The sequence below is a fragment of the Sciurus vulgaris genome (assembly GCF_902686455.1).
Source record: "Sciurus vulgaris genome assembly, chromosome: 6".
NCBI classification, from domain to species: Eukaryota; Metazoa; Chordata; class Mammalia; order Rodentia; family Sciuridae; genus Sciurus; species Sciurus vulgaris.
This window is the reverse complement of record NC_136466.1, coordinates 109906345-109932377: the sequence shown is the minus strand read 5'-3', so window position 1 is coordinate 109932377 and position 26033 is coordinate 109906345. Positions and strand designations below refer to the sequence as shown.

The window sequence follows — 26033 nt, the reverse complement described above, 5'->3', positions numbered from 1 at the left end:
AGATAATAGCAGATTGTCAGGGGCATAGCCCATGCATTGCCAAAGACCCATGGGGGCTTGGTGGAAAATGGAAAACCCTTTGCCTCGACTACTTCAGACCCTGTACTTGTCTTTTATTTCAGTCTGGAGCCTGGTCATAGGAGGGGTGTGGGGGTGAACCTTTAAGAAGTTTTCCTAGCTTTGGTTCAGACATTTCCCCTGACTTTTCCAGAGTGATCACTGCTTTCTCTTCCTCTGGTGTGACACCTAGGTACCTCTGGAGGCTCCTTTATTAACAGTCCATAGTGGTCCATGCAGCTGAGAGCATCCATGTTTACATCTTTGTATAGTCGTACGCTTTTGTTTCTGGGGTAAATATGTAGGAGTGGAATGGCTGGAGCATATGGCAGAATATGTTTAACGTTTTAAAGAATCTACCAAATTGTTTTCCAAAATGGTTATATTTTACAATCCCAGAAGCAATTCCAGTTTCTCCACATTTTTGCCAGTATATTTAGCCATACCAGTGTCTGTTTATTTGGATCTCATTTTTGTTTTAATTTGTATTTGCCTGATGACTACTCATATCTTCTTTAGCAGAGTATTCAAATCTTCTGCCCATTTTTTAGATTGAGTTGCTTGTTTTTGTATTTATTGAGATTTGGGAATTATCATGGTCCTGTGTTTTCATTCACTGAACAGTGTTTTTCAAAGAGTGATTTTTATTTTTGATGGAAGTTCAATTTATCAGTTTTTCATTTTATGGATTGTGCATTTGGTATTTAAGAACTTTGCACAACCCAACACCACAGAGATTTTTCTTTTATATTTTTGTTTTAGAAGTTTTGTAGTTTTACATTGATCTGTGATCCCTTATGAGTTTTTATGGAGTAGCAGGGATTGAACTCAGGGGCACTCGACCACTGAGCCACATACCTACCCTTATTTTGTATTTTATTTAGAGATAGGGTCTTTCCAAGTTGCTTAACACCTCACTTTTGCTATGGCTGGCTTTGAATTCACAATCCTCCTGCCTCAGCCTCCCGAATGAGTATTTTTTGTGTATAGTATGAGGTGACAGTCAAAATTAATTTTTTGGCACAAGGATGCCTAATTGTATGAGAGTCATTTATTTATTCAGATTTTTTAAATTGCCTTTGTACCTTTGTTGGTAATCACTTGTTCACATATGGTAGAGTCTGTTTCTGGACTGTTCTGTGATATCTGCTCTGTTATCTCTCTTGAGGCAAATACAACATTGTCTTGATGATCATAGTTTTTAAATTTTTTAAAATTAAGCAGTGTAAGTCCTGTAACTTGTTTTTTCTTTTTCAAAGTTGTTTTGGCTAATTTAGGTTGATTCCATTCATTATGTATATGTGTGTATGTGCACACACATACTTATATATATGTGTACACATGTGCATTGTTAAATGTAGAGAAATTGGAAACCTATATCAATTCAAGAAATATGTATCAAATGTCTTGTATATATTTAGAAATAAGAATGGAAAAAAAGGAAGATTATAGGGAATATGAGGGGAGAGATTGATTTTGTGAATGACTGGTCATTCTTTTTCTGTTGAAAGCAAATTTAAACTGCCCTGACAGGATTTGAAATATAAGTAAGTACACAAGGAGAGATATCATGTCTCTAAGACAACTGGTTCCCAGTTCTGTTTAGAATGGAAGTTCTAAAGCCAATAGGAGGTTTAAGAGTTGTTTTTTTTTTTTTTTTTTTTTTTTTTTTAATTTACTAAAATGGGGGGTTATTCAAAAGAAGGGTATGATACAGTCATTATAATCAAAAAGATTATAAAGTGTGAATAATTACAAATGTGGAACAATTCAAATCAACATAAATCCAGGATATACTAAGTAGGTAAATTGACTATATTTATGTAACAGGATTTATGTTTCAAAGAAAAACATGCTTTGGACAGGCTGGAAGAGGGATCGATGTTCTCAGCAAACAGACATGAGAAAGGTAGAACTTGAGATGGCCTCTAAGAGTGGATGAACAGAGGAAATCTGAGCAGGTGTTCAGAATGGAGCAAGCAGGATAGGTGAAGTTGGAAGGGTGAGATGAGAACTTACCTTGTGGGAACTGTCCTAATCAGAAGGAAATAAGGCCTTTTAGGGTGTAATAATAAATAAGGTAGGCAAATTGTGGGAGGAATAGAATGCTGGCAAGAGAGCAGGGAGAGTTTTAAATCTGTTGTTATCATCCATTGCTAGGAGATCTATCAATTGCTATTGCATCTGTAGAGAAAACTTGGGCAGTGTTTTCAAAACTGCAAATACTTTTGCCCTTTGATTCAATTATTCTGGATTTAACCTCCTAATATACATTCATACACATAAAATAATATCCATTTTGAAAAGTAAAACTTTATGTTGATCAATAGAGGCCTGTTAATGTTAAATTAATTGTTCTACAGCTATATGATATAATACTGTACAGTGATTGAAAAGAATGAAGAATTTGTATTTCATATGGAATAAGTTGTAAAATGGATTAAGTGAAAAGCAATAGGTGAAGGACTTTGTTATATAACTACTGTGGGTTTGTGTGTGTAATACATGTGCTTTGATGGATATGTTTGTGTATATGTGTGTGTGTGCGTATTTATGTATGTATGTATATGCATAGAATGTTTTGCAGTAATACCCACATTCACATAAAAACTTGTAACATTAATTTCTTTTGGGGAAGAGACCTGAGTGACTTTTTTCTGAATTCTTTCCTGTACCCTTTGAATTTTATGTTATCAGTATCAATTACTTATTCCAGAAATGCTCTTTAAAGATCCTTGACATAACTAGTCATCAGTAAATTCTTGAGAAGTAAATGTTATAATAAAGGTATTCCAGAAAGACTAATAACAGTAAAATTTTTAATTGAAAGATATAATAAATGTGGAAGGGAATTAATTGTCTATGCATATAGTGGTAAATGGCCTGTCTTATGGTAGTTGGCAGTAGAGGAGAAGAAAGACTGATAATGTACACAGAAGGGGAGAAAAATCAATCAACAGGATTAATGACAGGTTGAGCATAAAGAAAGAAAACAAGGAAGGTCAACAGTGAACTGAAAAATTAACCCTCAGTTAATAGGAAAATGACTAGTACATTGGTAGAAGTATTAAATTGGAAGCAGATTTAAAAGGCAGTAAAAGGTTGGGGTTTTACTTGCCTTTTGCTGTACATATACTTGTTTCTAAGTTTGATGCAACATATTTTATGCCTCCTGACCATATTAGACTATTTGAGAGGAACTGGCCTAAGAACTTCGGAGAAAGAACAACTGCAAGAACATACCCATTAGGTCTTCCTGGTGTGCTGGCACCAGCTAGAAAATTTTACACTAGGTGACCTCTGAAGTCTGGCCAGCTTTCAGAATGTGTGAAATTGAGGTTTGGATAGACTAAATTATTTCTTTAAAGCCATTTGACAAGTCCTAACAGCCGTGAATGAAGATCTGACTTGAAGGTTCATCAGCTAGACCAGTGTATCTTTTGTGCCAGTTCTTTTTTTCTTGGTACCAGGAATTGAACCAGGGATACTTAACCACTGAGCCACATCCCCAGCCCTTTATATGTTTTATTTTGAAACAGGGTCTCACTAAGTTGCTTAGGACTTCACTAAGTTGCTGAGTCTGACCTTGAACTTGTGATCCTCCTGCCTCAGCTTCCTGAGTTCCTGGGGATTACAGGCATGCACCATTGCACCTGGCTTATGCCAGTACTTTTTACTAAGGCAGTCTCAGTAATAAATGAGAAGATAGAGACTGGGTGAATACTTTTGTACTTCATAACAAAGTGACATAGAATTAATTAAACCTAATATAAAAGATTCATCAATAAAAATGCATTTTCCTGGGAGGAAGAAAAGCACTGTAAAGACTGCTTTGTAGTCAGAATGGTAGGAAAGAAGTGACCTGAATTTTAGGACCAAGATAGTACCCACTTGATCTTGTAACTTGTAACTGGTTAAGCTGAGTTTCCTAGATGAACATTCTGAGATGCCTCCCAAGGCACATTCCATATCTAAAATTCTGTCAGAAGCCTCAGATTGAAACGCATGAGGTTCTGGTTTGTTTAATTTCTTGTGAAACTTTATTCTCTTAAATAGTGGAATTGAAGTTTCAGCCTCTTTAACTGTGAATAGCAAAAGAAAAAAGATGTAAAATTAGACAATAGAAAAAATAGAATAACTTTTAATCTCTTCTGAATTTTGCTCACAGTGTTCACTTTCTATCTTATTTGTAAATACCTTTGGCAAGTTTTGTGGTATGTAAAATTGGGTTTCACAAAAAGCACATATTTTTGATGCCTTGTATGTACATGGAATTTAAAGGAAAGGACTGAACTCAGTCTGTTCTAATAATTACAGAAGTATTTGAGGATTAAACCTTTGAAAAATACTAAACTTTTATATAAAAAGTTATTTCCCATTTCACAGCATAAAGTCCCTCAATGAAAAAAACTATCAGCTATTTTCATAATTATGAAGTCATATTTAGAGTACCAGAGTTATAGCTATAGGGCAGATAGAAAGGCATAATTGAAATATAGTATTCTATTTATTATATAAACCACACTCCAATAGTGTTTTGCGTGTAAGGCAGTTTGATTTGAAGATAATAAAGAGATCTTTGCAGGAACTGGGACAGTGTTTAAGGGAGAGCTGAGTAGATAAACAGAAGCTTCAAGGAGAGATTTGTGGGAATGGAAGTTTCAGTTGATTGCATCATGATTTTTGAGGCCAACGGCAAATTCATTCCTGAGTGTTTCCAGATGCTGTGTGTCTGAGCAAGAAAATATTTGAGGCGCTAGACATATTTGATATGAATTCTCTTTAGTAGTCTTGGCTGCTATCATTATTTTCATGATAGATTTCCAGTTATGTTTGTTTTGACCAGGCAGATTTTACATTTAGAGGTCTATTCTGTTCTTTTTAATAGCAGTGCTGACAAATGGTTGCACCATATTATAGCTAGTAATAGGCAGGGCTGGGACTTAAAACCAGGTCTTCCCACTCCAGACTGTTATAGCACATGAAAAGCACATTTATTATGCTCTGGCTGTTCCACAGCTCAGGGGTGGATGCTGCCAAAAGGTGAAACTCAAATCAGTTGGTAGTCATCATTGGCAAAAGCCCTGGCAGAGTTTTAATAGGAAGAACACTAGAATTATTTGTTAAAATGAGAACTCTGGATCTCACACACGTAGGTTATTGTAGTCCTTCATTTACTGAATTAATCGTAGGTAATAAGAGTTACGTGTGGCATTCTTACACGGTGCTGTTAGACTCAGCCAAGATGGACTACTGTTCTCTGAAGGTGCCCTGTACTTTCTTATCTTTGCCAGTGCTCTTCACTCCCCTGTCTCTTTCTAGCGGAATACAACCTGTGTTTTAAGGTCTTTCCCAAAGTCTGCAATATCCATAAATTTACCCTGATTTTTGGCATTTGAATGTAATCTTTGATCCTTCTTTGAAATTTTATTTTAGTTATTTGGGGGTGTTTACTTAGTTTTGTCTTTTGACTAACCAAGAAGATAGTTTATTATTTTCTTTACTCGAGTAGCAGTTTAGAGAATACATAAGAACATGGACTCTGGGAGTCAGTCTTCCTGGATTTGAGTATCATACACACTGTCCATTAGCTTCTCTCCTTGCTCCCTCACTCGTAAACTGCTAATTAAAACTGTTCCTTAGGGTAGTTAGGAGACTTAGAGAATACCTTTTAAAGTTTTTAGAACAATCTTGGGATAAAGAAGGGCAGTACTCAATAAATTTTAGCTTTAATTTTGACTGTGCTTGATTTTGACATCTTGAAGAGCACTATATCTTCCCTTTGCTTCTCTATTTAAAGAAAGCATATTTAATTTTGAATTTAGGTTTCTACCCCCAACAGTCTTTACCATTCCCGCTGTAAGGAAATCAAGGTACAAGAGTCATCAGGGCTTAGATTTTGGGGGAAACAGATGCTTGTGAACACATGTTTGTGGGAAAGCTTCCTGACCCTAAGAGACAGCCACTCAAAAAGCTCTCACACTTGTGGCTGCCCGTATTGCTAGGCTTACAGCAGTCACACACCAGAAGGGGTCAGCAGAGAGTCATCTGTTTATTGTCTGGAGAAAGAAGCCTGAAGTGATTCCCAGTTAGGAAAAACCTGCACCAAAACTGATCTTGGATAAGATTTTATTGAGTGGGTAATAAAAGTACAGATTAGATTTTTTTGAAAAGGTGAATTTTTAAGTCTGGGAGCATTTTAAGAGATGAAATGTAAATTGAGGGACTGCTTCCAGTGATTTTAGCTTTGATACATCAAGTGCACAAGAACAGCTCAGAATGTTTGATGCTGTTTAATGTTGTCAGCCTTCTCCACTATCTACAGTATTTATCGTGGAGTCCATTGCTCTATGGAAGACTGGGCTGCTGTGGCCTTGCAGGTTAAAGTTAAAAATAAATTTTTCCGTATTTTAAAAATGACTTCTTGCTTATGAAAAACATAATTACTTGCCTTTTTTGTTAGGTTATAAAAGAGAAATTGGTGCTTTTTAGTATGTTTCCTGCCAGACTTTTTCTGTATCTCTCCATTTTATGTTTGAAAGTATTTGACAGTAACTTTCAGATTTCATCTATAAATTCAATGCAATTTTGCCCAAAATCTCAACCCATTTTTTTGTGTGTGGAACCAGGGAAGGTGATCCTAAAATTCAAAGAATAAAGGGCCAAGAATAACTAAGACTCAGAAGACTAAGATAAAATGGTTGGTCCACCAGATAGATAACAAGACTTATTAGAATGCTATTATAAGTAAAAAATGAGATGTTGACATAGAATTAGGTAAATGGACCAACAGAAAGGAGAGGCCCCAGAAATAGATCTATTCAGATGTAGAAACTTGAGATGTTTTATACGCCAAAGTAGAAAGAATGGATTACTTAATTAGTGCCACTTAGACAGTGATTATATTTATATGGAAACAAAGTATGCATTCCTACCTCAAAACATGTACACTTTTTAAAGGTAGATTAAAAATCTTAAGTGGAAAAAGAAAAACTTAAGGGTTTGGAAGGAAATATAGGAGAATACTAATAGTGGTATGACACTGGGACAGTGAAGGATTTCTTTGAACATGACACAAAAATAATGATAAAAGATTGATAAATTTTAATACATTAAAATGTAGAAAGTTCTATACCACAAATACACCATTAACAAAGTTGAAAGACAATGAAAAGATTTGTAATGCATATACTTGGCAAAGATTAGTATTCAGAATACATCCATAGATCTATAAGAGGGTCATCCATTAGGAAATAGATAGGGTGTATGAACTAGCAATTCACATAATAAAAAACCAGAATGTCTGAAAACATAAAATGGTGCTCACTCAGATTAGTCACAGATTAAAGTGATAACTTTTTATATTGTGAGATGCGAAAATGAAAGATTTGGGGCTGGAGTTGTGGCTCAGTGGTAGAGCATTTGCCTAGCATGTGTGAGGCACTGGGTTTGATCCTCAGCACCACATATAAATATATAAAGGTCCATTGACAAATAAAAAAATATATGTTTTTTAAGAATGAAAGATTTAACAGTAATAATTGTGACAAAAAGAAGCAATAGGAATTCTGATCTACTAATAGTAGAAGTTTCAAGTTGTATAACCACTTTGAAGAGTTGTTTGGTAATGTGACGTAAAAGTGAGGATGGGCGTGGTCCTCTACAGCATTCTTCTAATGGGATCTACCTTAAAAGAACTAGGGCATGGCATGTGTAAGGATTAAGTTATAAGTATGTCATTGTAGTGTGGTTCACAGTAGTAAAAAACTGGAAGCAACTTAAACCTTCTTCAACAGAAAAATAGAAAAAACTGCCATAGCCTCATACAACAGTGATCAAGAATGATTATCTCAATCACACAGTAAGTAAAGAAAGCATGATGAGGTATCTTTCAAATGTATACCATTTGTGTAGTTTGAAAACATGCAAAAATATTATAGTATTATGGATATATGTATAGTGTAAAAGAGTATAAAAACATGCCCAAGAATGATAAACCACAAGTTCAATATAGTATTTAAAAAAAAAGAAAGATCTTAAACAGGTGTGACAGTTTTTAAAATATGATGAAGATAAGTGGTCGGCTACATGGATGTTATATTTTTATAATTTCTTAATGCCTACTACAATGCTTTACAGTGTTTAATCTCTTCTCTTACCACAAGGTGAAAAGCCACTATTCACATTTGTTTAAAATATTTTACTTGAACTTACTTGAGGCTAATTCTTTCTTACTTCCTCCTTGAACAAGTCCTGAGGTGAGACCAATAATTTATCTTGAGTTAGAGTCCACCTGGACCAGAAGGATGGGTAGTATGCTTAAGACAGATAACTACCCCGGAATCAGCCTACTATGAGGTGAGGTCAGCTAAGGACAGGATACCTTCTGGGTGATTGGGTATAGATTGCATCTCTTAGGATAAATGGGGTAACTGCTAGACAATCTTATAAGATCTGGATTAACCAGAAGCCTAATACATAAATAATAAATATAATATCACCAGGGACCCAGCTTCGAATGATTTTCTGATTTATTTTTACTTAAAATACTTCATTATGGAAAATTTAAACAGTTACAAAAGTAGACAAAAATAATATATACACTTATGTACTCATTGCCAGTCTCAGCAACTTCCTTAAACCCTTCCCCATCCTTTTTCATTTATGCCAGGGTTGACCAGCTTTTTCTGTAAATTATTTATTGTAAAAAATTATTTACAGTAAATAATTTAGGCTTTGGAGGCCACACAATTTTTGTTGCAGTTATTACTATCTTTTCCCCCTAGTCTGTGTCCAGAATTCCCAGTATCAGCCCCAGGTTCAGTCATTTGCTCAGTGTTCATGGGTCACAGCCTATACTGTACTTTTGGCTAAGCACAAGGATACAAAGCAGCAGCAGCAACAGCAGCAAAAAAAAAGGTGGAGGAAACCAACCAAGAACTTCTAGGAGTTCTCTCTCCCAATGGAATCACAGAGGGCAGGTTTAATTCCTCCCACTTCAAATTGTGACAACACACATGAGACGCTGTCTACCAAAGAGCTCATTATTCAACATCTAGGGTTTTTATTGGGAGCTGGTCACAAAGCACCTTCTGCCTCCCACATACCAAGATTCCAGGATCCCAGGAAATAGTGTTTGGCATAAACCACATTGTTCATACAGTTTATAAACAATGAACCACTCTTAGTTTTAGAGAATAGTGGAAACTCTCCTGAAATCCAAATTTCTAGACACTAGTTGAAGGCCAGCCTTGCAGGTAGGCCTTTCTAAGGATAGCTTTCTCAAGCTTCACAGGACTCTCTTCTCTATACAACTTTTAACATGTAAAAAATATTCTTAGCCCACAGGCTGTTCAAAAAGACCATGGGCCTAAAGTGTCCCACAGGCCCCAGATTGCCAGCCTTTCCCTGTCCTTGAAGTGTAGGCAGGGGAGGAGGGTAGGAATCCCAGTGTATCATTTCATCCAACCTTACTCTTTGTTTTGGAGGGAAAAAAAGTAAAAGACTAAAGCTTAAACTATCTTCTCAACTATTTGATTTTTCACCTTGGAGCTTGAGGAGGGAGTAATCCCTTGGGTGGCCATTTTGCATCCTAGTGAAAGCCTGTATATAATGTTCTCCAGTCCTGCAGCAAGCAATGGGGAACAGCAGATGACTGACATGTGCTCCTTTTTGACACAGGTTCCAGATACAGAAAGATGACCTTATTACTGATAAACATTCAACTTGCATGGGTATTATTTGTTAATACTCATTGTTTGACCTTTTATTCAGACATTTTGCTTACCTAACAACTATACAATGATTAAAATCAGAACACTTAACTTTAATACAAATATAATAATACACAAACCATATTTGTATTTTGTGATTTTTTTAAGGGTACTCTTTCCCCACCATAGAAGCAAAGTTAGCTTTCAACTCTGGACAGAATATAGGTTTGAAACCAAGTAGGGAAGTTGTTGAAGCTTGTCTTGACAGACATTTGTGAGGTTGAGAGTCACTGTGAGAGTAATTTTTAATTAAGTCTCAAGTTTTTTTGTTTTTTTTTTCCTTTCTCCTTTTTTCCATTTCTACATATTAACTTTCTTTGTAGATAGTAATCATTTGGGCTCTACTTTCAGATCTTTAGAGCCAAGTATTTTGTAGAGATTTTCATAGTTCCCTGGATATTTATTTGGAAAGCAACTTTGGAGCACATTCTATTTTTCAGGTTCTTCATATCTTATTATGGTAAGATAGTACAGATTCTTTTTTAATTTGTTTTGATATCTGCATCTTTGGCAGCAATTTGATTTTGACTGTGGGCATTTTTTACTTGAGCAGTATGCATTTCTGGAGAACTACCAACTCAAGTGCACTTTTTGAGGATAATGATTATATCTTAGTTGACTTTTTATTCCCAGCACCTACCTTGCACATATCTAGCTGAGTTTCAATAAATGTCTGTTGATTGAATGATTGAATTAAGTTTATAAGCAAGTTAATACTATTTAAAATCCTGTGTATACATTGTTTTCCTTTATTTATACATTGACTGAACCCATTTAATGAGCAAATAAGGATTCATATTTTAGGCAGTTTCAAGTGAACTACATATTGAAGCATAGAGTATTGGTCTGGGGTGGCAGTGTAGTTAGCAGTACACATTGAACTGGAACTGGAAGATCCACTTGGTTCTACGAAAATAATTATAGTCTTGTCCTTGTCAGGTTACTTAGCTTTCTGATCTCTTTCTAACTTTAAACTAAATATAGAAAATGGTATTGGAGCCACTCACCTCTTACATGTAGAAGTGCTCTGGAAAGGTTAAAGAATGTTCTAGATACAAAGGAGCACTACTCTCTGGATAACTTTCTCTGGAAACCTGAGCCTCACTTTGGGAAGGCTTAGGGACCCTTTAACCATAAGATTCAGCACGTTTGCTGTCAAGAAAAGATTCATGAACCTAGTGGTAACACATTTCTGGCTCCATCTGTTGCTCCCCCTGTAGTTTAATAACACTTTCCTCGTCATTTCTCTGCCTGTAGCTAGGAACTGAGCCAGCAGCAGATACATAGAATGTGGAAGAGCACACAGTACTACTTTGGAGATCATCCCATTTACATTCAAATCCAGGACTTGGGAAGGTTGTACTTCATTACCTTCTTTCCTCGGGTTAGGAGGTAGGCAGTCATGTGTACTCTACTCTGGTGATTCATGGAAACTGGCACAGGTACTCCTTCCTTCCATATGCAGAATCAGTCAGGCAAGGAAGGTGTGTTAGGAGAAGGAGCAATGTGACTATTTCACTTTTTAGATCCAAAGTCTTTTTGATTCTGTGAAAATAAACTGCTACATAACTGGGTATGCATACTCTTTTAAATTGTCACCTCTCTATTCTTCATGATTTACTGTTAATACTCCACCATCTTTGGTTCATTTTTTATCTGCTCCACCACCTGTTGTACCTCCATGTACCTATATCTTCCACTTCTCTATTTTAGTTGGCTATTTCACTGCTGTGACTAAATGATCTGACCAGAACAAATATAGAGGAGGAGAGGTTTATTTGAGGGCACACGGTTTCAGAGATCCTTGTTCATAGAAGGCTGACTCCATTCCTCAGGGCTTGAGATGAGGCTGAACATTATGGTGGAAGAGTGTAGCAGAGGGAAGCATCTCACATCATCAGGAAAAAGAAAGATAAGCTCCGCTTTCCAGACACAAAATATATACCCCATAGCCACTTCCCAATTCCCACCTCCTCCAGCCACACCCTACCACTTCAGTTAATCCCATCAGGGATTAATTCACTGGTTGGGTTAAGACTCTTACAACCCAATCATTTCCCCTCTGAACCTTCCTCCATTGTCTCATACATAAGCTTTTGGGGGACACCTCACATCCAAACCATGACACTGTCCTATAGGGTATATTAACTTAGGTCAAACTCCAACTCGTTTTCTATTTCTCTTTCTAACATCTGTATTCAAATTTTGTCACCTTCAAAGAGAAAAAAATCATTGACAAAATTCAAATCAAGAATCTTGCTTTAATTTTAATTAGTACATTAATCATTAGTTTAAAATAAGGTATCCTACCATAGTTAAATTCATTAGTGTCATAGATCTCCTTAAAGTTGTATTCTTTGTTTTTCTAACAGAACCAGATTCCTGTTTCAATTAAAACCCTAGATATTGCTTGTGTTTTCAAGTTAAATCCATAGCATCTTGGATTTGTAGTTCCCAGTTGTAAAACAGAGATGTGAACATCATCATTCACTTATTTTATAACTCTGTGAGACATCTGTCTAAGTAAACTTTCTTAATTGAGGTGATAAAGCTGTGTGACTCATGGTATAGCAGTCATCAGTAGATCCACTGTCATTTTCTAGATTAGAAGTTATAAGAGAATAAAATGATTATCTAATCTTCCCAGCTCCCAAGACAGTCCTGTACTTGATGCCACATATTTCAGGAATAGCCCAGACTGTTTATATAATTTGGTTCCAACCTACTTTTCTAGCCAGATATCACTAATCCCCAACATAAACCCTACATTTATGGAATTTTCTTTCCTGGCTCATTCAGTATTGCTCGACAAATATTAATTATATTTCCTCTATAACTAGCAGTGCTCTGCCTATGGGGATTCACTCCTTTCCTTTTTAAAGTCTGCCAAATCTTAAGTGCCTAGACACCATGACACCATTTTAGATCATTCTAACCAGCCATAACCCCCTAATTTGCACAATGGTGGCATTTAATTTGCATCACTCAGGTTACATTGGTCACATGTGATCTTGCTTTGTGATATTAACAAAACAAGATTATCAGCATTTGGAGGAAACCTTGTCTAATAAAACCTCATATTTACAAAGGACCTTCAAATACCTGTAGGCAAAAAATGTTCAGTGATTATCTGTTAAATAAACAGAAGAATAGATGCCACTCTTCTTTCATGAAATCTTGTTCCCATTTTTGCAACATTAGAATGATTGTATCCAGTTCTTCCCATAGAAGTACTCTGAACTTCCTCATGCTCTCATTGCCTCTTGGGCCTCTCACACTTACTTCCTGCCCTAAGCCTACTGCCTACTATGTTTTTTCCACTGTGTATTAATTTTCTAAGCTGCCATAACAACGTACCACAAACTGGGGAGCTTAAAATAACAGAAATTCATTCACTTTGGCCAAAAGTCTGAAATCAAAGTGTCAGTGTGACTGAGCTCCCCAGAGTCTAGGGGAGAATCTGTTCCATGCCTTCCACTCAGCATCTGGCATCACCAACAGTCCTTGGTATTTCTTGGCTTGGAGATGCATCACCTCTTCCCTGTTCCTGTCATGTGACTTTCTCCCTCTGTGCATGTGTTTTTGTGTCCTCTAAGGACATTAGTTGTATTGGACTGGACACCCCTAATGACCTGCCTAACTTGATTACATCAGCAAAAGACCTTATTTTCAAATAGTCACCTTCACCTGTACTGAAGCTTAGAATTGCAGCATATTTTTGGGGGGAACACAATTCAACCTATAGTGCTGTTGTTGTTTGTTTTTTTTTTAAATAAAATTAATATAACAAAATTGATCATTTAAAAATGAACAGTTCATTTATATTGAGTACATTCACAGTGTGGTAACTGCCTCTGTCTGGTTTGAGCATATTTTCATCACCCTAAAAGGAAATCTCGTACTCCTTAAGCAGTTATTTCTAATCACTTCTTTGCCTTTTAGCTAAGATCAAGTATAGGAATTGTTCTTCACTAGCCCTTGGCAACTTTAGCCTTCTTTATGTTTCTATGGATTTAGCTATTCTGGATATTTCAAATAAATTAAATCAGACAATATGTGACTTTTTGTGTCTGACTTCTTTCTCTTAGCATAATGTTTTCAAAAGTTTTCTGCATTGTCGCATATATGAATACTTTAACTTTTTTGACTATATAGTATTCCATTTTATGTATATATTACAATTTGCATCTGCTGATGAACACTTGACTTTTGTGAATAATTCTGGTATAAACATGTGTACATCCATTTTTTGATTACCTGTTTCGAATTGTAGGGGGCATATACCTAGGAATAGAACTGCTGAATTGTATGATAATTCTATGTTTAGCTAATTTAGGAACTGCTAAATTATTTCTACATAGTAACTGAACCATATTACTTTTACACTAGCAACTTTCAAGTGTTCCAGGTTTTCCATATCCTCACTAACATTTGTCTTTTTTAATAATAGCTGTCCTACCTAGTTGCTATGAATAGCATGTTATCATAGTTTTGCTTTGCATTTTCCTGACAACTGATGATATTGAAAATCTTTTCAGGTGTTTGCTGGCCATTTTTACATCTTCTTTTAAGAAGTATCTATTAAACTCCTTTGACATTTTCCAATTGGGTTATTTATCTTTTTGTTGTTGAGTTATAAGAGTTCTTTATGTATTCTACATACTAGACCCTTATCAGAGCCACAGTACGTGACTATTTTTCAGCCTGCATTTATCTTATAGGTTGTCTTGTTGCTTTTTTGATGTTAGATCTACAAATCGGTTGCTGAATCCCATGTTATGAAGATTTACTCCATGTTTTTTCTTCCCAAGAGTTTTATGGCTGTCAGGTCTTATAATTAGGTCATTGACCCATTGACACGTTGTGGGTTCATATTACTGCCGTGAACATTACTGATACTGTGCACAAATTCTGAAACATATCTGCCCTTCAAAGATTTTGTGATCCAATGGTTTTTTAAAGGTTGACCTTGTTCCTGAGACAAAAACCCTATGAGATAATCAAGGGGAGATGCTTTGTTTTACAAAGCATTACAAACCAGAACCTGTCTTTCAGTCCCTGAAATACCTTTCTTTTTTTATCACCCTCTCTGGATAAACCAGTCACAAAAATGATTGAACCAGAGGTTCCACCCAGTGCTTATAGGGTATCAAAGATAGGAATAAAGGATTGTCACTTTGTTCCAGGGAAAATTCTGTAAAGCGTTCTTTTTCCCTTTCATCTGCAAGATGAAGCTCTCTCCTCCCTTGCTTCCCTTCTCTAGCTTCCGTCACTCCTGTTCATCATGGAGGAGTGGTTCATCACAGCTTATTAAAGTGCAAGTGTTTTTGTATAACCCTCAGTTATCTAATAGGGCGTCCAGCAGCAGTCCAGAAGTGGTCCCTTCGTGTTTATCTTTGTATCTCTAGCGTTCAGCGTACCCAGAAAATTCTGAGTATTTAATATGTTTGCTGAACTGTTATGACTAAGCTTTGGAATGATTTTTCTGGGTTTATTTGTCTATGGTATAGTCTAGTAGGAGGGAATGTCACAAGATAACAAACCTCACCAAAAAAAGAAACTCACTGAACAGAGATAATAGCAATAGAACAACTTCACCTAGTGCTGAACACAATCATGTTCCTGATTGAGTAACCTCACAGCCTTTTCTTGTATATTCTTATTTTCCTGGTTTTATAGATAGGAAAACCAAGAATCAGAGAAAAAATAAGTAGTTTACCTAAAAACACACATAGCTAGAGGGTCAAAGGCCATTTTAACTATTAGGCCAATTCAGATTAAGAAGTATAGTGTGGGGGAGGCTGGTATATGTGCTTAACTTTGCTGTCTAGAGAGGGTTTAAGGAAAGGGGATTATAACTTGCATTTGTACTTTCACAGTTGCTGTCTACCCTTGATGGACATTACTCTTTGATCCTGAGACTCATTCAGCAGTGATGACTCAGCCTCAGAACCCTGCTTAATATAGCAATATGGCCGCCACTACTAACAGACTGTAGTTGACCTATAAATGAAAGTTCTGTTTTGTACTTGTTTTCAGCTGGTGGCACAAAGTTGGGTAATGGACAATTGAGAAGAAAGACTTGTTGGATAATGATGACTAATCCTTGTTCTCCTTCATGGTACAAACATTACATCAGCAATTAGCTCATTATACTCGGAAATATTGTATGATTATCAGAGCCAGTACTGCTAAAAAGTATTTTTTTTTAGATTTCAACTCCTATTCTTATAACTTCTGCTTTTATAATATAGTACAAAAATGCTATACAGTATGCAGTTTGGGGGGAATTTTTTTTTTTTCCACAAATCTATAGTAGGTAGGCTTTTTAAAACTCAGTTTCCAATCAGCATTGTCACACCAATGAAACCATTTTCAGAAATGTATGGAAGGTAAATATAAATGACTTGGTAAATTATTGCAGAAAATAATATGAAACCTCACATTGTTGCCCTGGCAACACAGCCCAGGATTCTGTATATATTTCGAACAACCAATTACTTGTCAGAACATTTTGACTATTTAACTATCTCACCATTGACTATTCTTTTGTACCTGATACATATTTTGTTATAAATGATTTTATCTTCTTTCTTAGTGTATATTTTTTTCTGTGTACTGTTTTAAGCACAAAAAGAAAAATAGATTAAAAATGTTTATAAGATAACAAACAGGTGATGTGCTCTTCCTTTTGATTATATTGTAGTAGAGTTTTCTCTTTGTGATTTGTGTCGTAAGTGTAGCCTTGTTTCACTCAGAGTACAGCAGCTGAAAAGTAAATGTGATTATCTTGAAATTATGAGTCTGTAGATGGAAACAACTAAAAGAGTAAACAAAGATAAATGCCCAGAAGACAGGAAATGTAATTTAAGAAATACATAATAGGAAGGAATATTTAAAGCAGTCTTGTATCCTTAAACCAGAATAAGTTTCATGTGGATCAAAGATTTAGGTTTAAAAAGTGCTATCACCTAAATATGTGAAAATATAATAGGGAAATGTTTTTGTAACCTTGAAGCATGGAAACTTTTTAAACATGACATTAATGTCAAAAATCATTTTAATAAGAAGATTTGTCTGTGCAAAAAATTTAAAGTCAAATATTGTAAAATACCTTAACCTAAGTAAAATGATGTGTAAAATGAGAAACAGAAATTATAACATTAGTTGTTCATTAAACTTAATAAACAATGAGTTCTAAACTACCAATAATAGAAATAAAAACATTGCCATAGACCAAGAAAAGACCAGAGCAGGTTATAACATAATGAAATGCTTTTGCCCATCATATTAGTAAAAGATTAAAATTTTTATAATACCTATTTTTATGGAAGCAGACGTTCTAGAAAAACACTGGTAGGAACTCAAATTGGTAATTTTTTTGTAGGAATTTACCTTAAGAAAAAATTCATACATAAGAAAATTAACTGTGTAACTCTATTTATAATAGTGAAAAAATAGAATCACCTTAAATGTTCATCATTAAGGGATGAAGTAAACAATGTCATACCCACTGAATCATGAGAATTCAAATGATTTTTACTTCACTGTACTTTTCTATCATAGTTAAACTTACAGGAAAATTACTACATTTGTGTCAGAAAAGATAAAAAGTTTTTACTGGGCCCAGAGGTACACACCTGTAATCCCAGCAACTCAGGAGGTTAAGGCAGAAGGATCCCAAGTTCTAGGCCAGTTTCAGCAACTTAGCAACTTAATGAAATCAAAGTTTTTAAAAAAAAATTTTTTTTCTTTTTAGCAAATTGTAGTTGTACATAATAGTTGGGTTCATTTTGATGTAACCATACTTGCATGGAATTTAATTAACTTCATTTCTATCCCTGGTAACCCCCTCTTTCCCTTTCCTCTTTCCTGCTACCATTTCCCTTCCTCTACTCTGCTGATCTACCTTCCACTCATTTATTTGTTTATTTTTAATTGATGCTTTATAGATGATACATAAAGATGGAATTCACAGTTGTACATTTATACATGCTCCTAGCATAATTTTGTGAAATTTATTCATTTCCTTCCCTTTCCCATCTCTCCTCCCTCCCAATCTCTTTCTCCTCCACTGATCTCACCTATATCTTTATGATATCTGCCCCCTCCTTTTTTCTTTACTTTATTCTAGATTTAACATATAAGAGAAAACATTCAACCCTTGATTTTCTGGATCTAGCTTGTGTCACTTAACATGTTTTTCAGTTCCATTCATTTACCGACAAATGCCATAATTGCATTCTTCTTTAAGCTGAGTAAAACTCTATTGTGTATATAAACCACATTTTCTTAATCCATTCATCTATTGACAAGCACCTGGGCTGGTTCCATTATCTTGGCTATTGTGAGTTGCACTGCTCACAATTGTTGTGACTGTATCACTGTAGCATGCTGATTTTAGTTCTTTCCCCCCCCACCACCACATCTTCACCAGCATTTATTCTTGTGCTGCTGAGAAGAAAGTGTATCCGCTCCTTGATGGATGGAATATTCTATATATGTCTATTAAGTCTAGGTTATTGATTGTGTTATTGAGTTCTATGGTTTCTTTGGTTGGATTTTGTTTGGAAGATCTATCTAGTGGCAACAGCGGTGCGTTAAAATCACCCAGAATTATTGTATTGTGGTCTATGTGATTCCTGAAATTGAGAAGGATTTGTTTGATGTACAGGGATGCACCATTGTTTGGGGCATAAATATTTACTATGGTTATGTCTTCCTGATTTATGGTTCCCTTAAGCAGTATGAAATGTCCTTTATCCCTTCTTACTAACTTTGGCTTGAAGTCCACTTTATCTAATATAAGGATGTAAAACCCCCGCTTTTTTACTGAGCATGTGCATGGTAGATTTTTTTCCCATCCTTTCACCTTTAGTGTGTGGATGTCTTTTTCTATTAGATGAGTCTCTTGCAGGCAGCATATTGTTGGGTCTTTCTCTTTAATCCATTCTGCCAGTCTATGTCCTTTGATTGATGAGTTTAGGCCATTAATGTTCAGGGTTATTATTGAGATATGATTTGTATTCCCAGTCATTTGGCTTATTTTGGTTTTTTAAGTTGGCTTGTTTTCTCCTTTGAGTGGTTTTTTTCTAAGGTAGTTTTTCCCTTTGCTGACCTCCATTGTTGTTTTTCATTTCCTCCTCATGGAATATTTTGTTGAGAACATTCTGTAGTGCAGGCTTTCTATTTGTAAATTCTTTTAACTTTTGTTTATCATGGAAGGATTTTATTTCATCTTCAAATCTGAAGGTTAGTTTTGCTGGGTATAGGATTCTTGGTTGGGCAACCATGTTCTTTCAGAGCTTGAAATATGTCGTTCCAGGCCCTTCTAGCTTTTAGAGTCTGGGTTGAGAAGTCAGCTGCTATCCGTATTGGTCTCCCCCTATATGTAATCTGATGCTTTTCTCTCGCAGCCTTCAAAATTCTATCTTTATTTTAAATGTTAGGCATTTTTATTATAATGTGCCTTGGTGTGGATCTGTTGTGATTTTTTGCATTTGGTGTTCTGTAAGCCTCTTGTATTTGATTTTCCATTTCATTCTTCAGGTTTGGGAAATTTTCTGCTATTATTTCATTGAATAGGTTGTTCATTCCTTTGGTTTGTATCTCTGTGACTTCCTCAATCCCAATAGTTCTTAAATTTGGTCTTTTCATGATGTCCCATAGTTCTTGGAGATTCTGTTCATGATCTTTTACCATCTTCTCTGTTTGGGCAACTTTATTTTCAAGATTAAATATTTTGTCTTCATTGTCTGAGGTTCTGTCTTCCAAGTGGTCTGGTCTTTTGGTGATGCTTTCCATTGAGTTTTTTATTTGATTTATTGTCTCCTTCATTTCAAGGATTTCCGTTTGGGTTTTTTTTTTTTTTTTGAGAATCTCTATCTCTTTGTTGAGATGATCTTTTGCTTCCTGCAGGTGCTCTTTCAGCTTATTGGTATTATCATTCATTGCCTGCATTTGCTCTCTTACCTCATCCTTTGCTTCGCGAATCATCTTAATCATGTATAATCTGAAGTCCTTTTCTGACATTTCTTCTAACATAGTGTCATTGGATTCTATTACTATAGAATCTAGATTTGTTTGGTTCATTTTCTTCCCTTGTTTTTTCATGTTGTTCATGTATCTTCCCCTCTAGCAGTGCAGATCTGGGGTATTGCAGATTTCCCCCTATAGGCTTATAGTGGCCCTATAGGTTTCCAAAACCCTTTCTTTAAGGGGAGATCAATATTAGCAGTGCCCAAATCAGACACTATGCAATCCTAGACCAAATAGCCCCTATGGGGACAATAACAAAATTGTCATAATAAACAAAATGAGTTCAAATATTATCTTCGGTAAAACAAACAGGTTTGCAATAAGGTCTGCAATTTCTAATGGAGGACAAAGAGGATGCAGAGAGATGTAGAATGTGGCTGTTAATGGGATAAGAAAAGAATATACAGAAGTTCTAGAAAATAGAAAGGGTGAGAATGTAATCAAAAGAAATTGGATGTTAGCATGCAAATAAGGGAGAAAGAGACTCTGAGGGAACAGGTAAACAAAAGGAAAAGAGAGCAAGAAAAGTAAAGAAATAAAAACTTAAATTTTTTAAAAAGGAGAAAAAAGAAATGTACTGTATAACAGTCATATACTAATGAAACCTCCCAGTGTTCAGTAGCCTGATACATGAGAGGTACCTGACAATGAGCTTCAAGCCTCCAGCAGGCGTCTCAGGATGGGATTTGCCCCACCTAAAGATCGGAGCTCCAGCTTCCAGGATCTTCCAAGATGGCCGCTCTGGCTTCGAAATGTGTTGACAAATGGGGGCTGCAGCTCAGGGGTGGACATGGTCAGCTGGAGGTCCTGGAGATGGGATGCGGTGGGCCCAGCAGGGTTTCTGGAGGTCCAGTGTGTTTGGTGTGGTTGTGGGATCCTGGAGGCTGGGTGCAATCAGTCGGTCTGGGGTCCCGATGAGAGGGAACAGTCAGTTGGTCTGGGGGTCCTGGCAGCAGGGAGCAGTCAGTCGATGTGAGGGCCCCAGAGGCAAGGAGTGATCGGTTGGGCTGAGGGATCCTGGAGATGGGGCTCAGTCAGTCCGGCCAGGGGTCCTACGGGGCCTGGCTGTTGTCTCAAAATGGCGGCAGCCACGTGTAATCAAACCTGCAGGTACTGTAACAGTGAACTTCCAGGTGACAGCAGGCAGCTGGTGCTGCACTGGTGGTCGGCGATCAGTTTGCTGACCGTTGTCGGACAATCAGGAGGTGAACCTCGTGCGTTGGGTGATGGATAGGTGTAAGGCAGGCGATGGACAGGCTAGAGGCAGGCAAATGGCAGATGATAGATGCCTGACAGTGAGCAATCTGTACTCAAAAAAGACGTCGATATGCTGGCAGACTGCAGGTCATCACAGCAGACAAATGGGGTAAACACCAGGGGATCGATAAGCAGCAAAAACTGCCTCATTGAGAAACAGATATCCTCTGCTTGAAACCCGAGTTACGGAGCGACATGGAACGCAGCCTCCCTCTAGTCCGCCATCTAGCATTTATTCTTATCTGTATTCATGATAATTGCCATTCTGACTAGAGTGAGATGAAATCTCTATAGTTTAAATTTGCGTTTCCCTGATTGCTAAGATGTTGAACATTTTTTTGTTGTATGTTGACCATTTGTGTTTCTTCTTTTGCCCCTTTATTAATTGGGTTATTTGGTTATTAATTTGGTTATTTGGTGTTAAGCTTTTTGAGTTCTTTATATATTCTGTATATTAATTCTCTGTTGAAGAAGTAGCTACAAAGATTTTCTCCCATTCTGTAGGCTCTCTTCATGCTCTTTATTTCCTCTGCTGTTCAGAAGCTTTTTAGTTTGATGCCATCCCACTTATTGATTCTTGGTTTTATTTCTTGAAATTTTAGGATCTTTTTAAGGGAGTTGGTACCTGTGCTAGTATGTACTAACCCTGTTTTCTTCTAGCAGTAGCAAAGTTTCTGGTCTGGTTCCTACGTATTTGAGCCACTTTGACTTTTGTGCAGGGTGAGAGATTAAGACCTAGTTTTGTTCTTCTACATATGGACATCCAGTTTTCTGAGTATCATTTGTTTAAAAGGCTATCTTTTCTCTGACATATAGCAAAATACAATTTTTAAAAAGGGCTGGGGATGCAGCTTGGTAATAAAGTGCCCCTGAATTAAATCCCCAGGGATTTAATATTTTAGAATGTGTAGAACAGAGGCTAACAGATTCAGAAGGTCTGGTTGTAGAATCAGGACGTGGGATTTTTCTAAATTGGATGATCTTAAGCAACCTTAGACCAATGGAGATCAAGAATACAGAAAGAAGAGTAATGGTTGGTGAGGGAGGGAGGTAGAGTGGATATAACAGACTCCCTTGGGCTGTGGTGAAGACCTGTGTGGGTCCAGATGGAGATGTCTAGGAAGCAATAGAATATATGGGTCCACAACTGGGGAGATATGTAGGCTGGAGACAAACTCAGTAGTCATCTGCAGCCAAGCTATTGTATTACCTGTCTTAAGACTATATTGTGTTGCTGTAACATAATGCCTGAGACTAAGTCATCTATAAAGATCAGAAATTTATTCCTCACAGGTAAGATGCTGGAAAGTACAAGGCCAAGGCCTCTTAAGGTTTTGGTGTCTGGTAAGGGTCCTGTCTGTTCTTCCTGACTGGTGCCTTAAATACCGTGTCCTCCAGAGAACTGTTCCTCACGTAGCACAAGAGCAGACCCACTCACAAGCCTTTTTCATAGTAACATTAGTCTGTTTGTGAGGGCTCTGCCCTCCTGACCTCCTAGTGAGCACCACTTTCCAACACTTTTGCTTTAGATATTGAGTTTAAACATATGTTTTAGAGGTGAGGAAAACATTCAAACCATAGACCTACATTTCCCCCAAGGTCTTTGATTTGGAATCATGAAGACAAGAGGGTTCATATTCAGTCCAGATAATATAAAGTGCAAAAATTTTTGTCTCTCTTTGCTTGATATGCCTCTAAAAATAAAAATCAGAAAGCTCAGTAGGCTTCTTTCTGTTTCATATGAGATGTGTAGTGCATGTTGGAGCAACAGGTCCATTCTCTTAGATGTGTGGGCTTTCCTAGTATCTTCCCTTGTGTGTACTCTTGATCATTGAAGGTGCTCTGGTGCCAGGGAGTCTAACTTCCCAGTCACTCTCCATGTCTTCGACATTCTTGTAGACCAAGTCCAGGCATAGATATGCAGTGAATTCTGCTACTCTGAATGATCACATAATCCCATCTCAATTGAGAAAGCCACCTTTAAAATCTGTTCTCTTTACCACCATCACTCTAATCCACCCTAAAAAAAATAAAATACTATTTCATTTGGAGTGTCATAAAAATTCTGTTCTTATGCTTTCTTCCCACCACAGCCTAGAATATGAAATTTTACTCTTCTGGAACAGATTTTCTGTAAAACCCATGCACATGAATCTACCGGAGCCATGGAATTACCACCAAGCTAAACTCCGTTGATTCAGGATTAGAGCAAATGTAGAAAGCATAATGGTCAGTTTCTCATTAGTAACCTCAGTGAGAGAAGAGGCAGCAGATTTACCAGCTGGAGGAGGGAAATGTCTGCAGTCACTTCGGTGTAGAGAGGGGGGAACATAATCTGAGCATTTGTGGACCTCCCAAGGCAGTATTTTAGTGTATACATTCTAGTCTTTTCAAGCCTTTCAAGATCATCTCATTTAACCTCATTTCACAGAACTGGAAACTGTAACAGAGAAGGAATAAAAGATTTTCCCAAAGGCACAAAGCTGTTTGCAATAAGGCTGGTATGTATAGAGTAATATGAAAATTCTACTGAGAGCGTTAGAATTATTAAAAAAAAAAAAAAAAAGTATTGGATTGTAGAGCTGGGGATGTAGCTCAGTGGTAGAGCACTTTTTTAGAATTTATGAGGCTCTGGTTTGGATCCCCAGTACTCCCCCTCTCCACCCCCCCCCCCCACAAAAAAATCAATTGGATGTAGAGTGAAGACTCAAATTCTGAGTTTCAGGTGCATGGGATATCTCTTGTGATTCTCCTTCCCAACAGTGGTACCCACATGACATGTGACTGCATACCTACTGTACTTATATGTGTACTTCTCTAGGAAATCATCTGAGGAAGGAATGACTTAAATCCTGAGCAAAGAAGGTCTGGCTAGTTGTCCTGTGCAGGATCATGTTTACAACCAGTGGATAAATGCATTAGATAGCCATTCTCATTAGGTATTCATCTTATTGTAAAGATCTGATAACATAGCATGATTCAGTATACAGGCTTTGAGAAAATAACAAGCCCATTGTTTTGAGAATCATTTAGGCAAATCCTAAAATCAGATCACAGAGAATAATTCCACTGATCTCAGTGAGTCGTCTTTCTGAAGTGCTTCTTCTCTGCCTTAACCTATTTATTTCCGCAGCTTTCCCCACTGCACTGTTAAGCACCTTTGGATAGCTGGGTGAAAAGACAAGGGTTCACTTAATGTAATTTACACAATGAAATTGTCAAAGGGCTCTTGGCCAAGTTTGCATAATCATTCCAAGCTCACTTGTTTATAAATGAAGAAAGCACACAAGTTGAATGGATGATTTGAAAGAGGCCTTTCCAGCTCTGGTGTTTGATTATAGGATGTCATGCCACTGAGTCAGCACAGTTCCTTTTTCCTAGCTCCCTCCCCCCTGAAATTTTATTTTACTCATTCTTTTATTTATACCTGTAAGAAGTTAAAATTTTGGAATAGCTGTAGCTTTTCTTATTAAGTATAAGGTACTTACTCTTATATTTGACAGCAGTTTCTTGTTTGTGAATATATGTATAAACCTGCAAAGGCTGGGCATGGTGGGCATACCTGTAATCCCAGCTGCTCCAGAGGTTGAGGCAGGAGGATTGCAAATTCAAGATTAGCCTGGGCAATTAGTAAGACCCAGTCTCAAAATTTAAAAAAAAAAAAATTTTTTTAATATTTTTTTGAAGGAATGGAGATGTAGCTTAGTGGTAGAGTGACTGCCCAGTGTGTGCAATGGACTGAGTTTGATCCCCAGTACTGCAGATAAATAAGTAAGTTAGAATTAAAGAATAAAAAATCTGCAAGGGAATAAAACACAATTTCATAATGTATGGAATTATCAGATGCCCAGATGACCATATCTGTGATATCCTTAAGATATTCATTTGAAGGAATAGAAAAGAAAATGGTGACATTTGGTTGTCATTGGTGAAAAACAGTGGAAATTCTAGGGCTGAAGTAGCTAGCTAGATCTGTTTATAGCATTGCATTCTGGAATCAGGAAAGAAACAAGACAATGGCTTTCATTCAGTATGATTGAAACCAGCTGATTTTATCTTTACTGAATGACAAATCAAAATTTTCTAGCCAAACACCCCCTTTTCTGAAGGGTAATCTTAATTGGAACAGAACCTCCTGATTTGTTGTCAATGCCCTGATTGGGGCAGAAGGAAGCCCCAGTTGTTAGTAGAAGGTTGATAGAAACTTTGCCCCAAATCACCTAATTCTAGTACCAGGCAGGATGACTTAGCAGTGGAGAGTTCCGGAGTCAGATTCTAGGTTTGAATCCTCGTATTTCATATTGACTCTGTGACCTTGAAAAACTCATTAACCTTTTGATGTTCGGTTTTTTCACCTATAAAACGGGGTTGTTTTGATAAGTAAATGAAATAATCTTTATTTAAAAAAATTTTTTGGTACCAGGGATTGAACCCAGGGGTATTGAACCACTGAGCCACATCCCCAGCCCTTTTTATTTTTTATTTTGAGACAGGGTCTTGCTAAGTTGCTGAGGCTGGCCTTGAATTTGGTAATCCTCCTGCCTTAACCACCTGAGCTGCTGGAATTACAGGTGTGTGCCACTGCACCCAGCCAAATGAAATGAAATAATTTTTAGATGATGGATAGCAAAGTGACTAGATGGTGTAAGAGTTCAAAAAATGACAGCACACTGATTTTATTGTTGAATATATTATCTGTATATTATCAGTTTGAGTGCCTGAAAAGAATTGTGGGAGGCATGGAGCAGTGATAAAAGAGTGTTTCCTGATGAGTTTTAACATAAGGGGCATGTTGATATTGACTTAATAAAGGCTCTTAGCTCCTCTCCCCTTTTTAAGAGGTAGAAGGGGAACCCTCACTATGTTGCCCAGCCTGGCCTTGATTTCTTGGGCTCAAGTGATCCTCCT

At 36.8% G+C, this 26033-nt stretch overlaps 1 protein-coding gene and 1 long non-coding RNA gene across 3 annotated transcripts in view; one reads left to right on the top strand and one right to left on the bottom strand.

The window, feature by feature from the left end:
- MRPS27 (mitochondrial ribosomal protein S27) overlaps positions 1–26033 on the top strand; it is a 98989-nt gene that overhangs the window by 30984 nt on the left and 41972 nt on the right. The gene's annotated exons all lie outside the window — the stretch shown is intronic.
- LOC306664546 overlaps positions 1–26033 on the bottom strand; it is a 43246-nt gene that overhangs the window by 3912 nt on the left and 13301 nt on the right. The window lies entirely within an intron of this gene.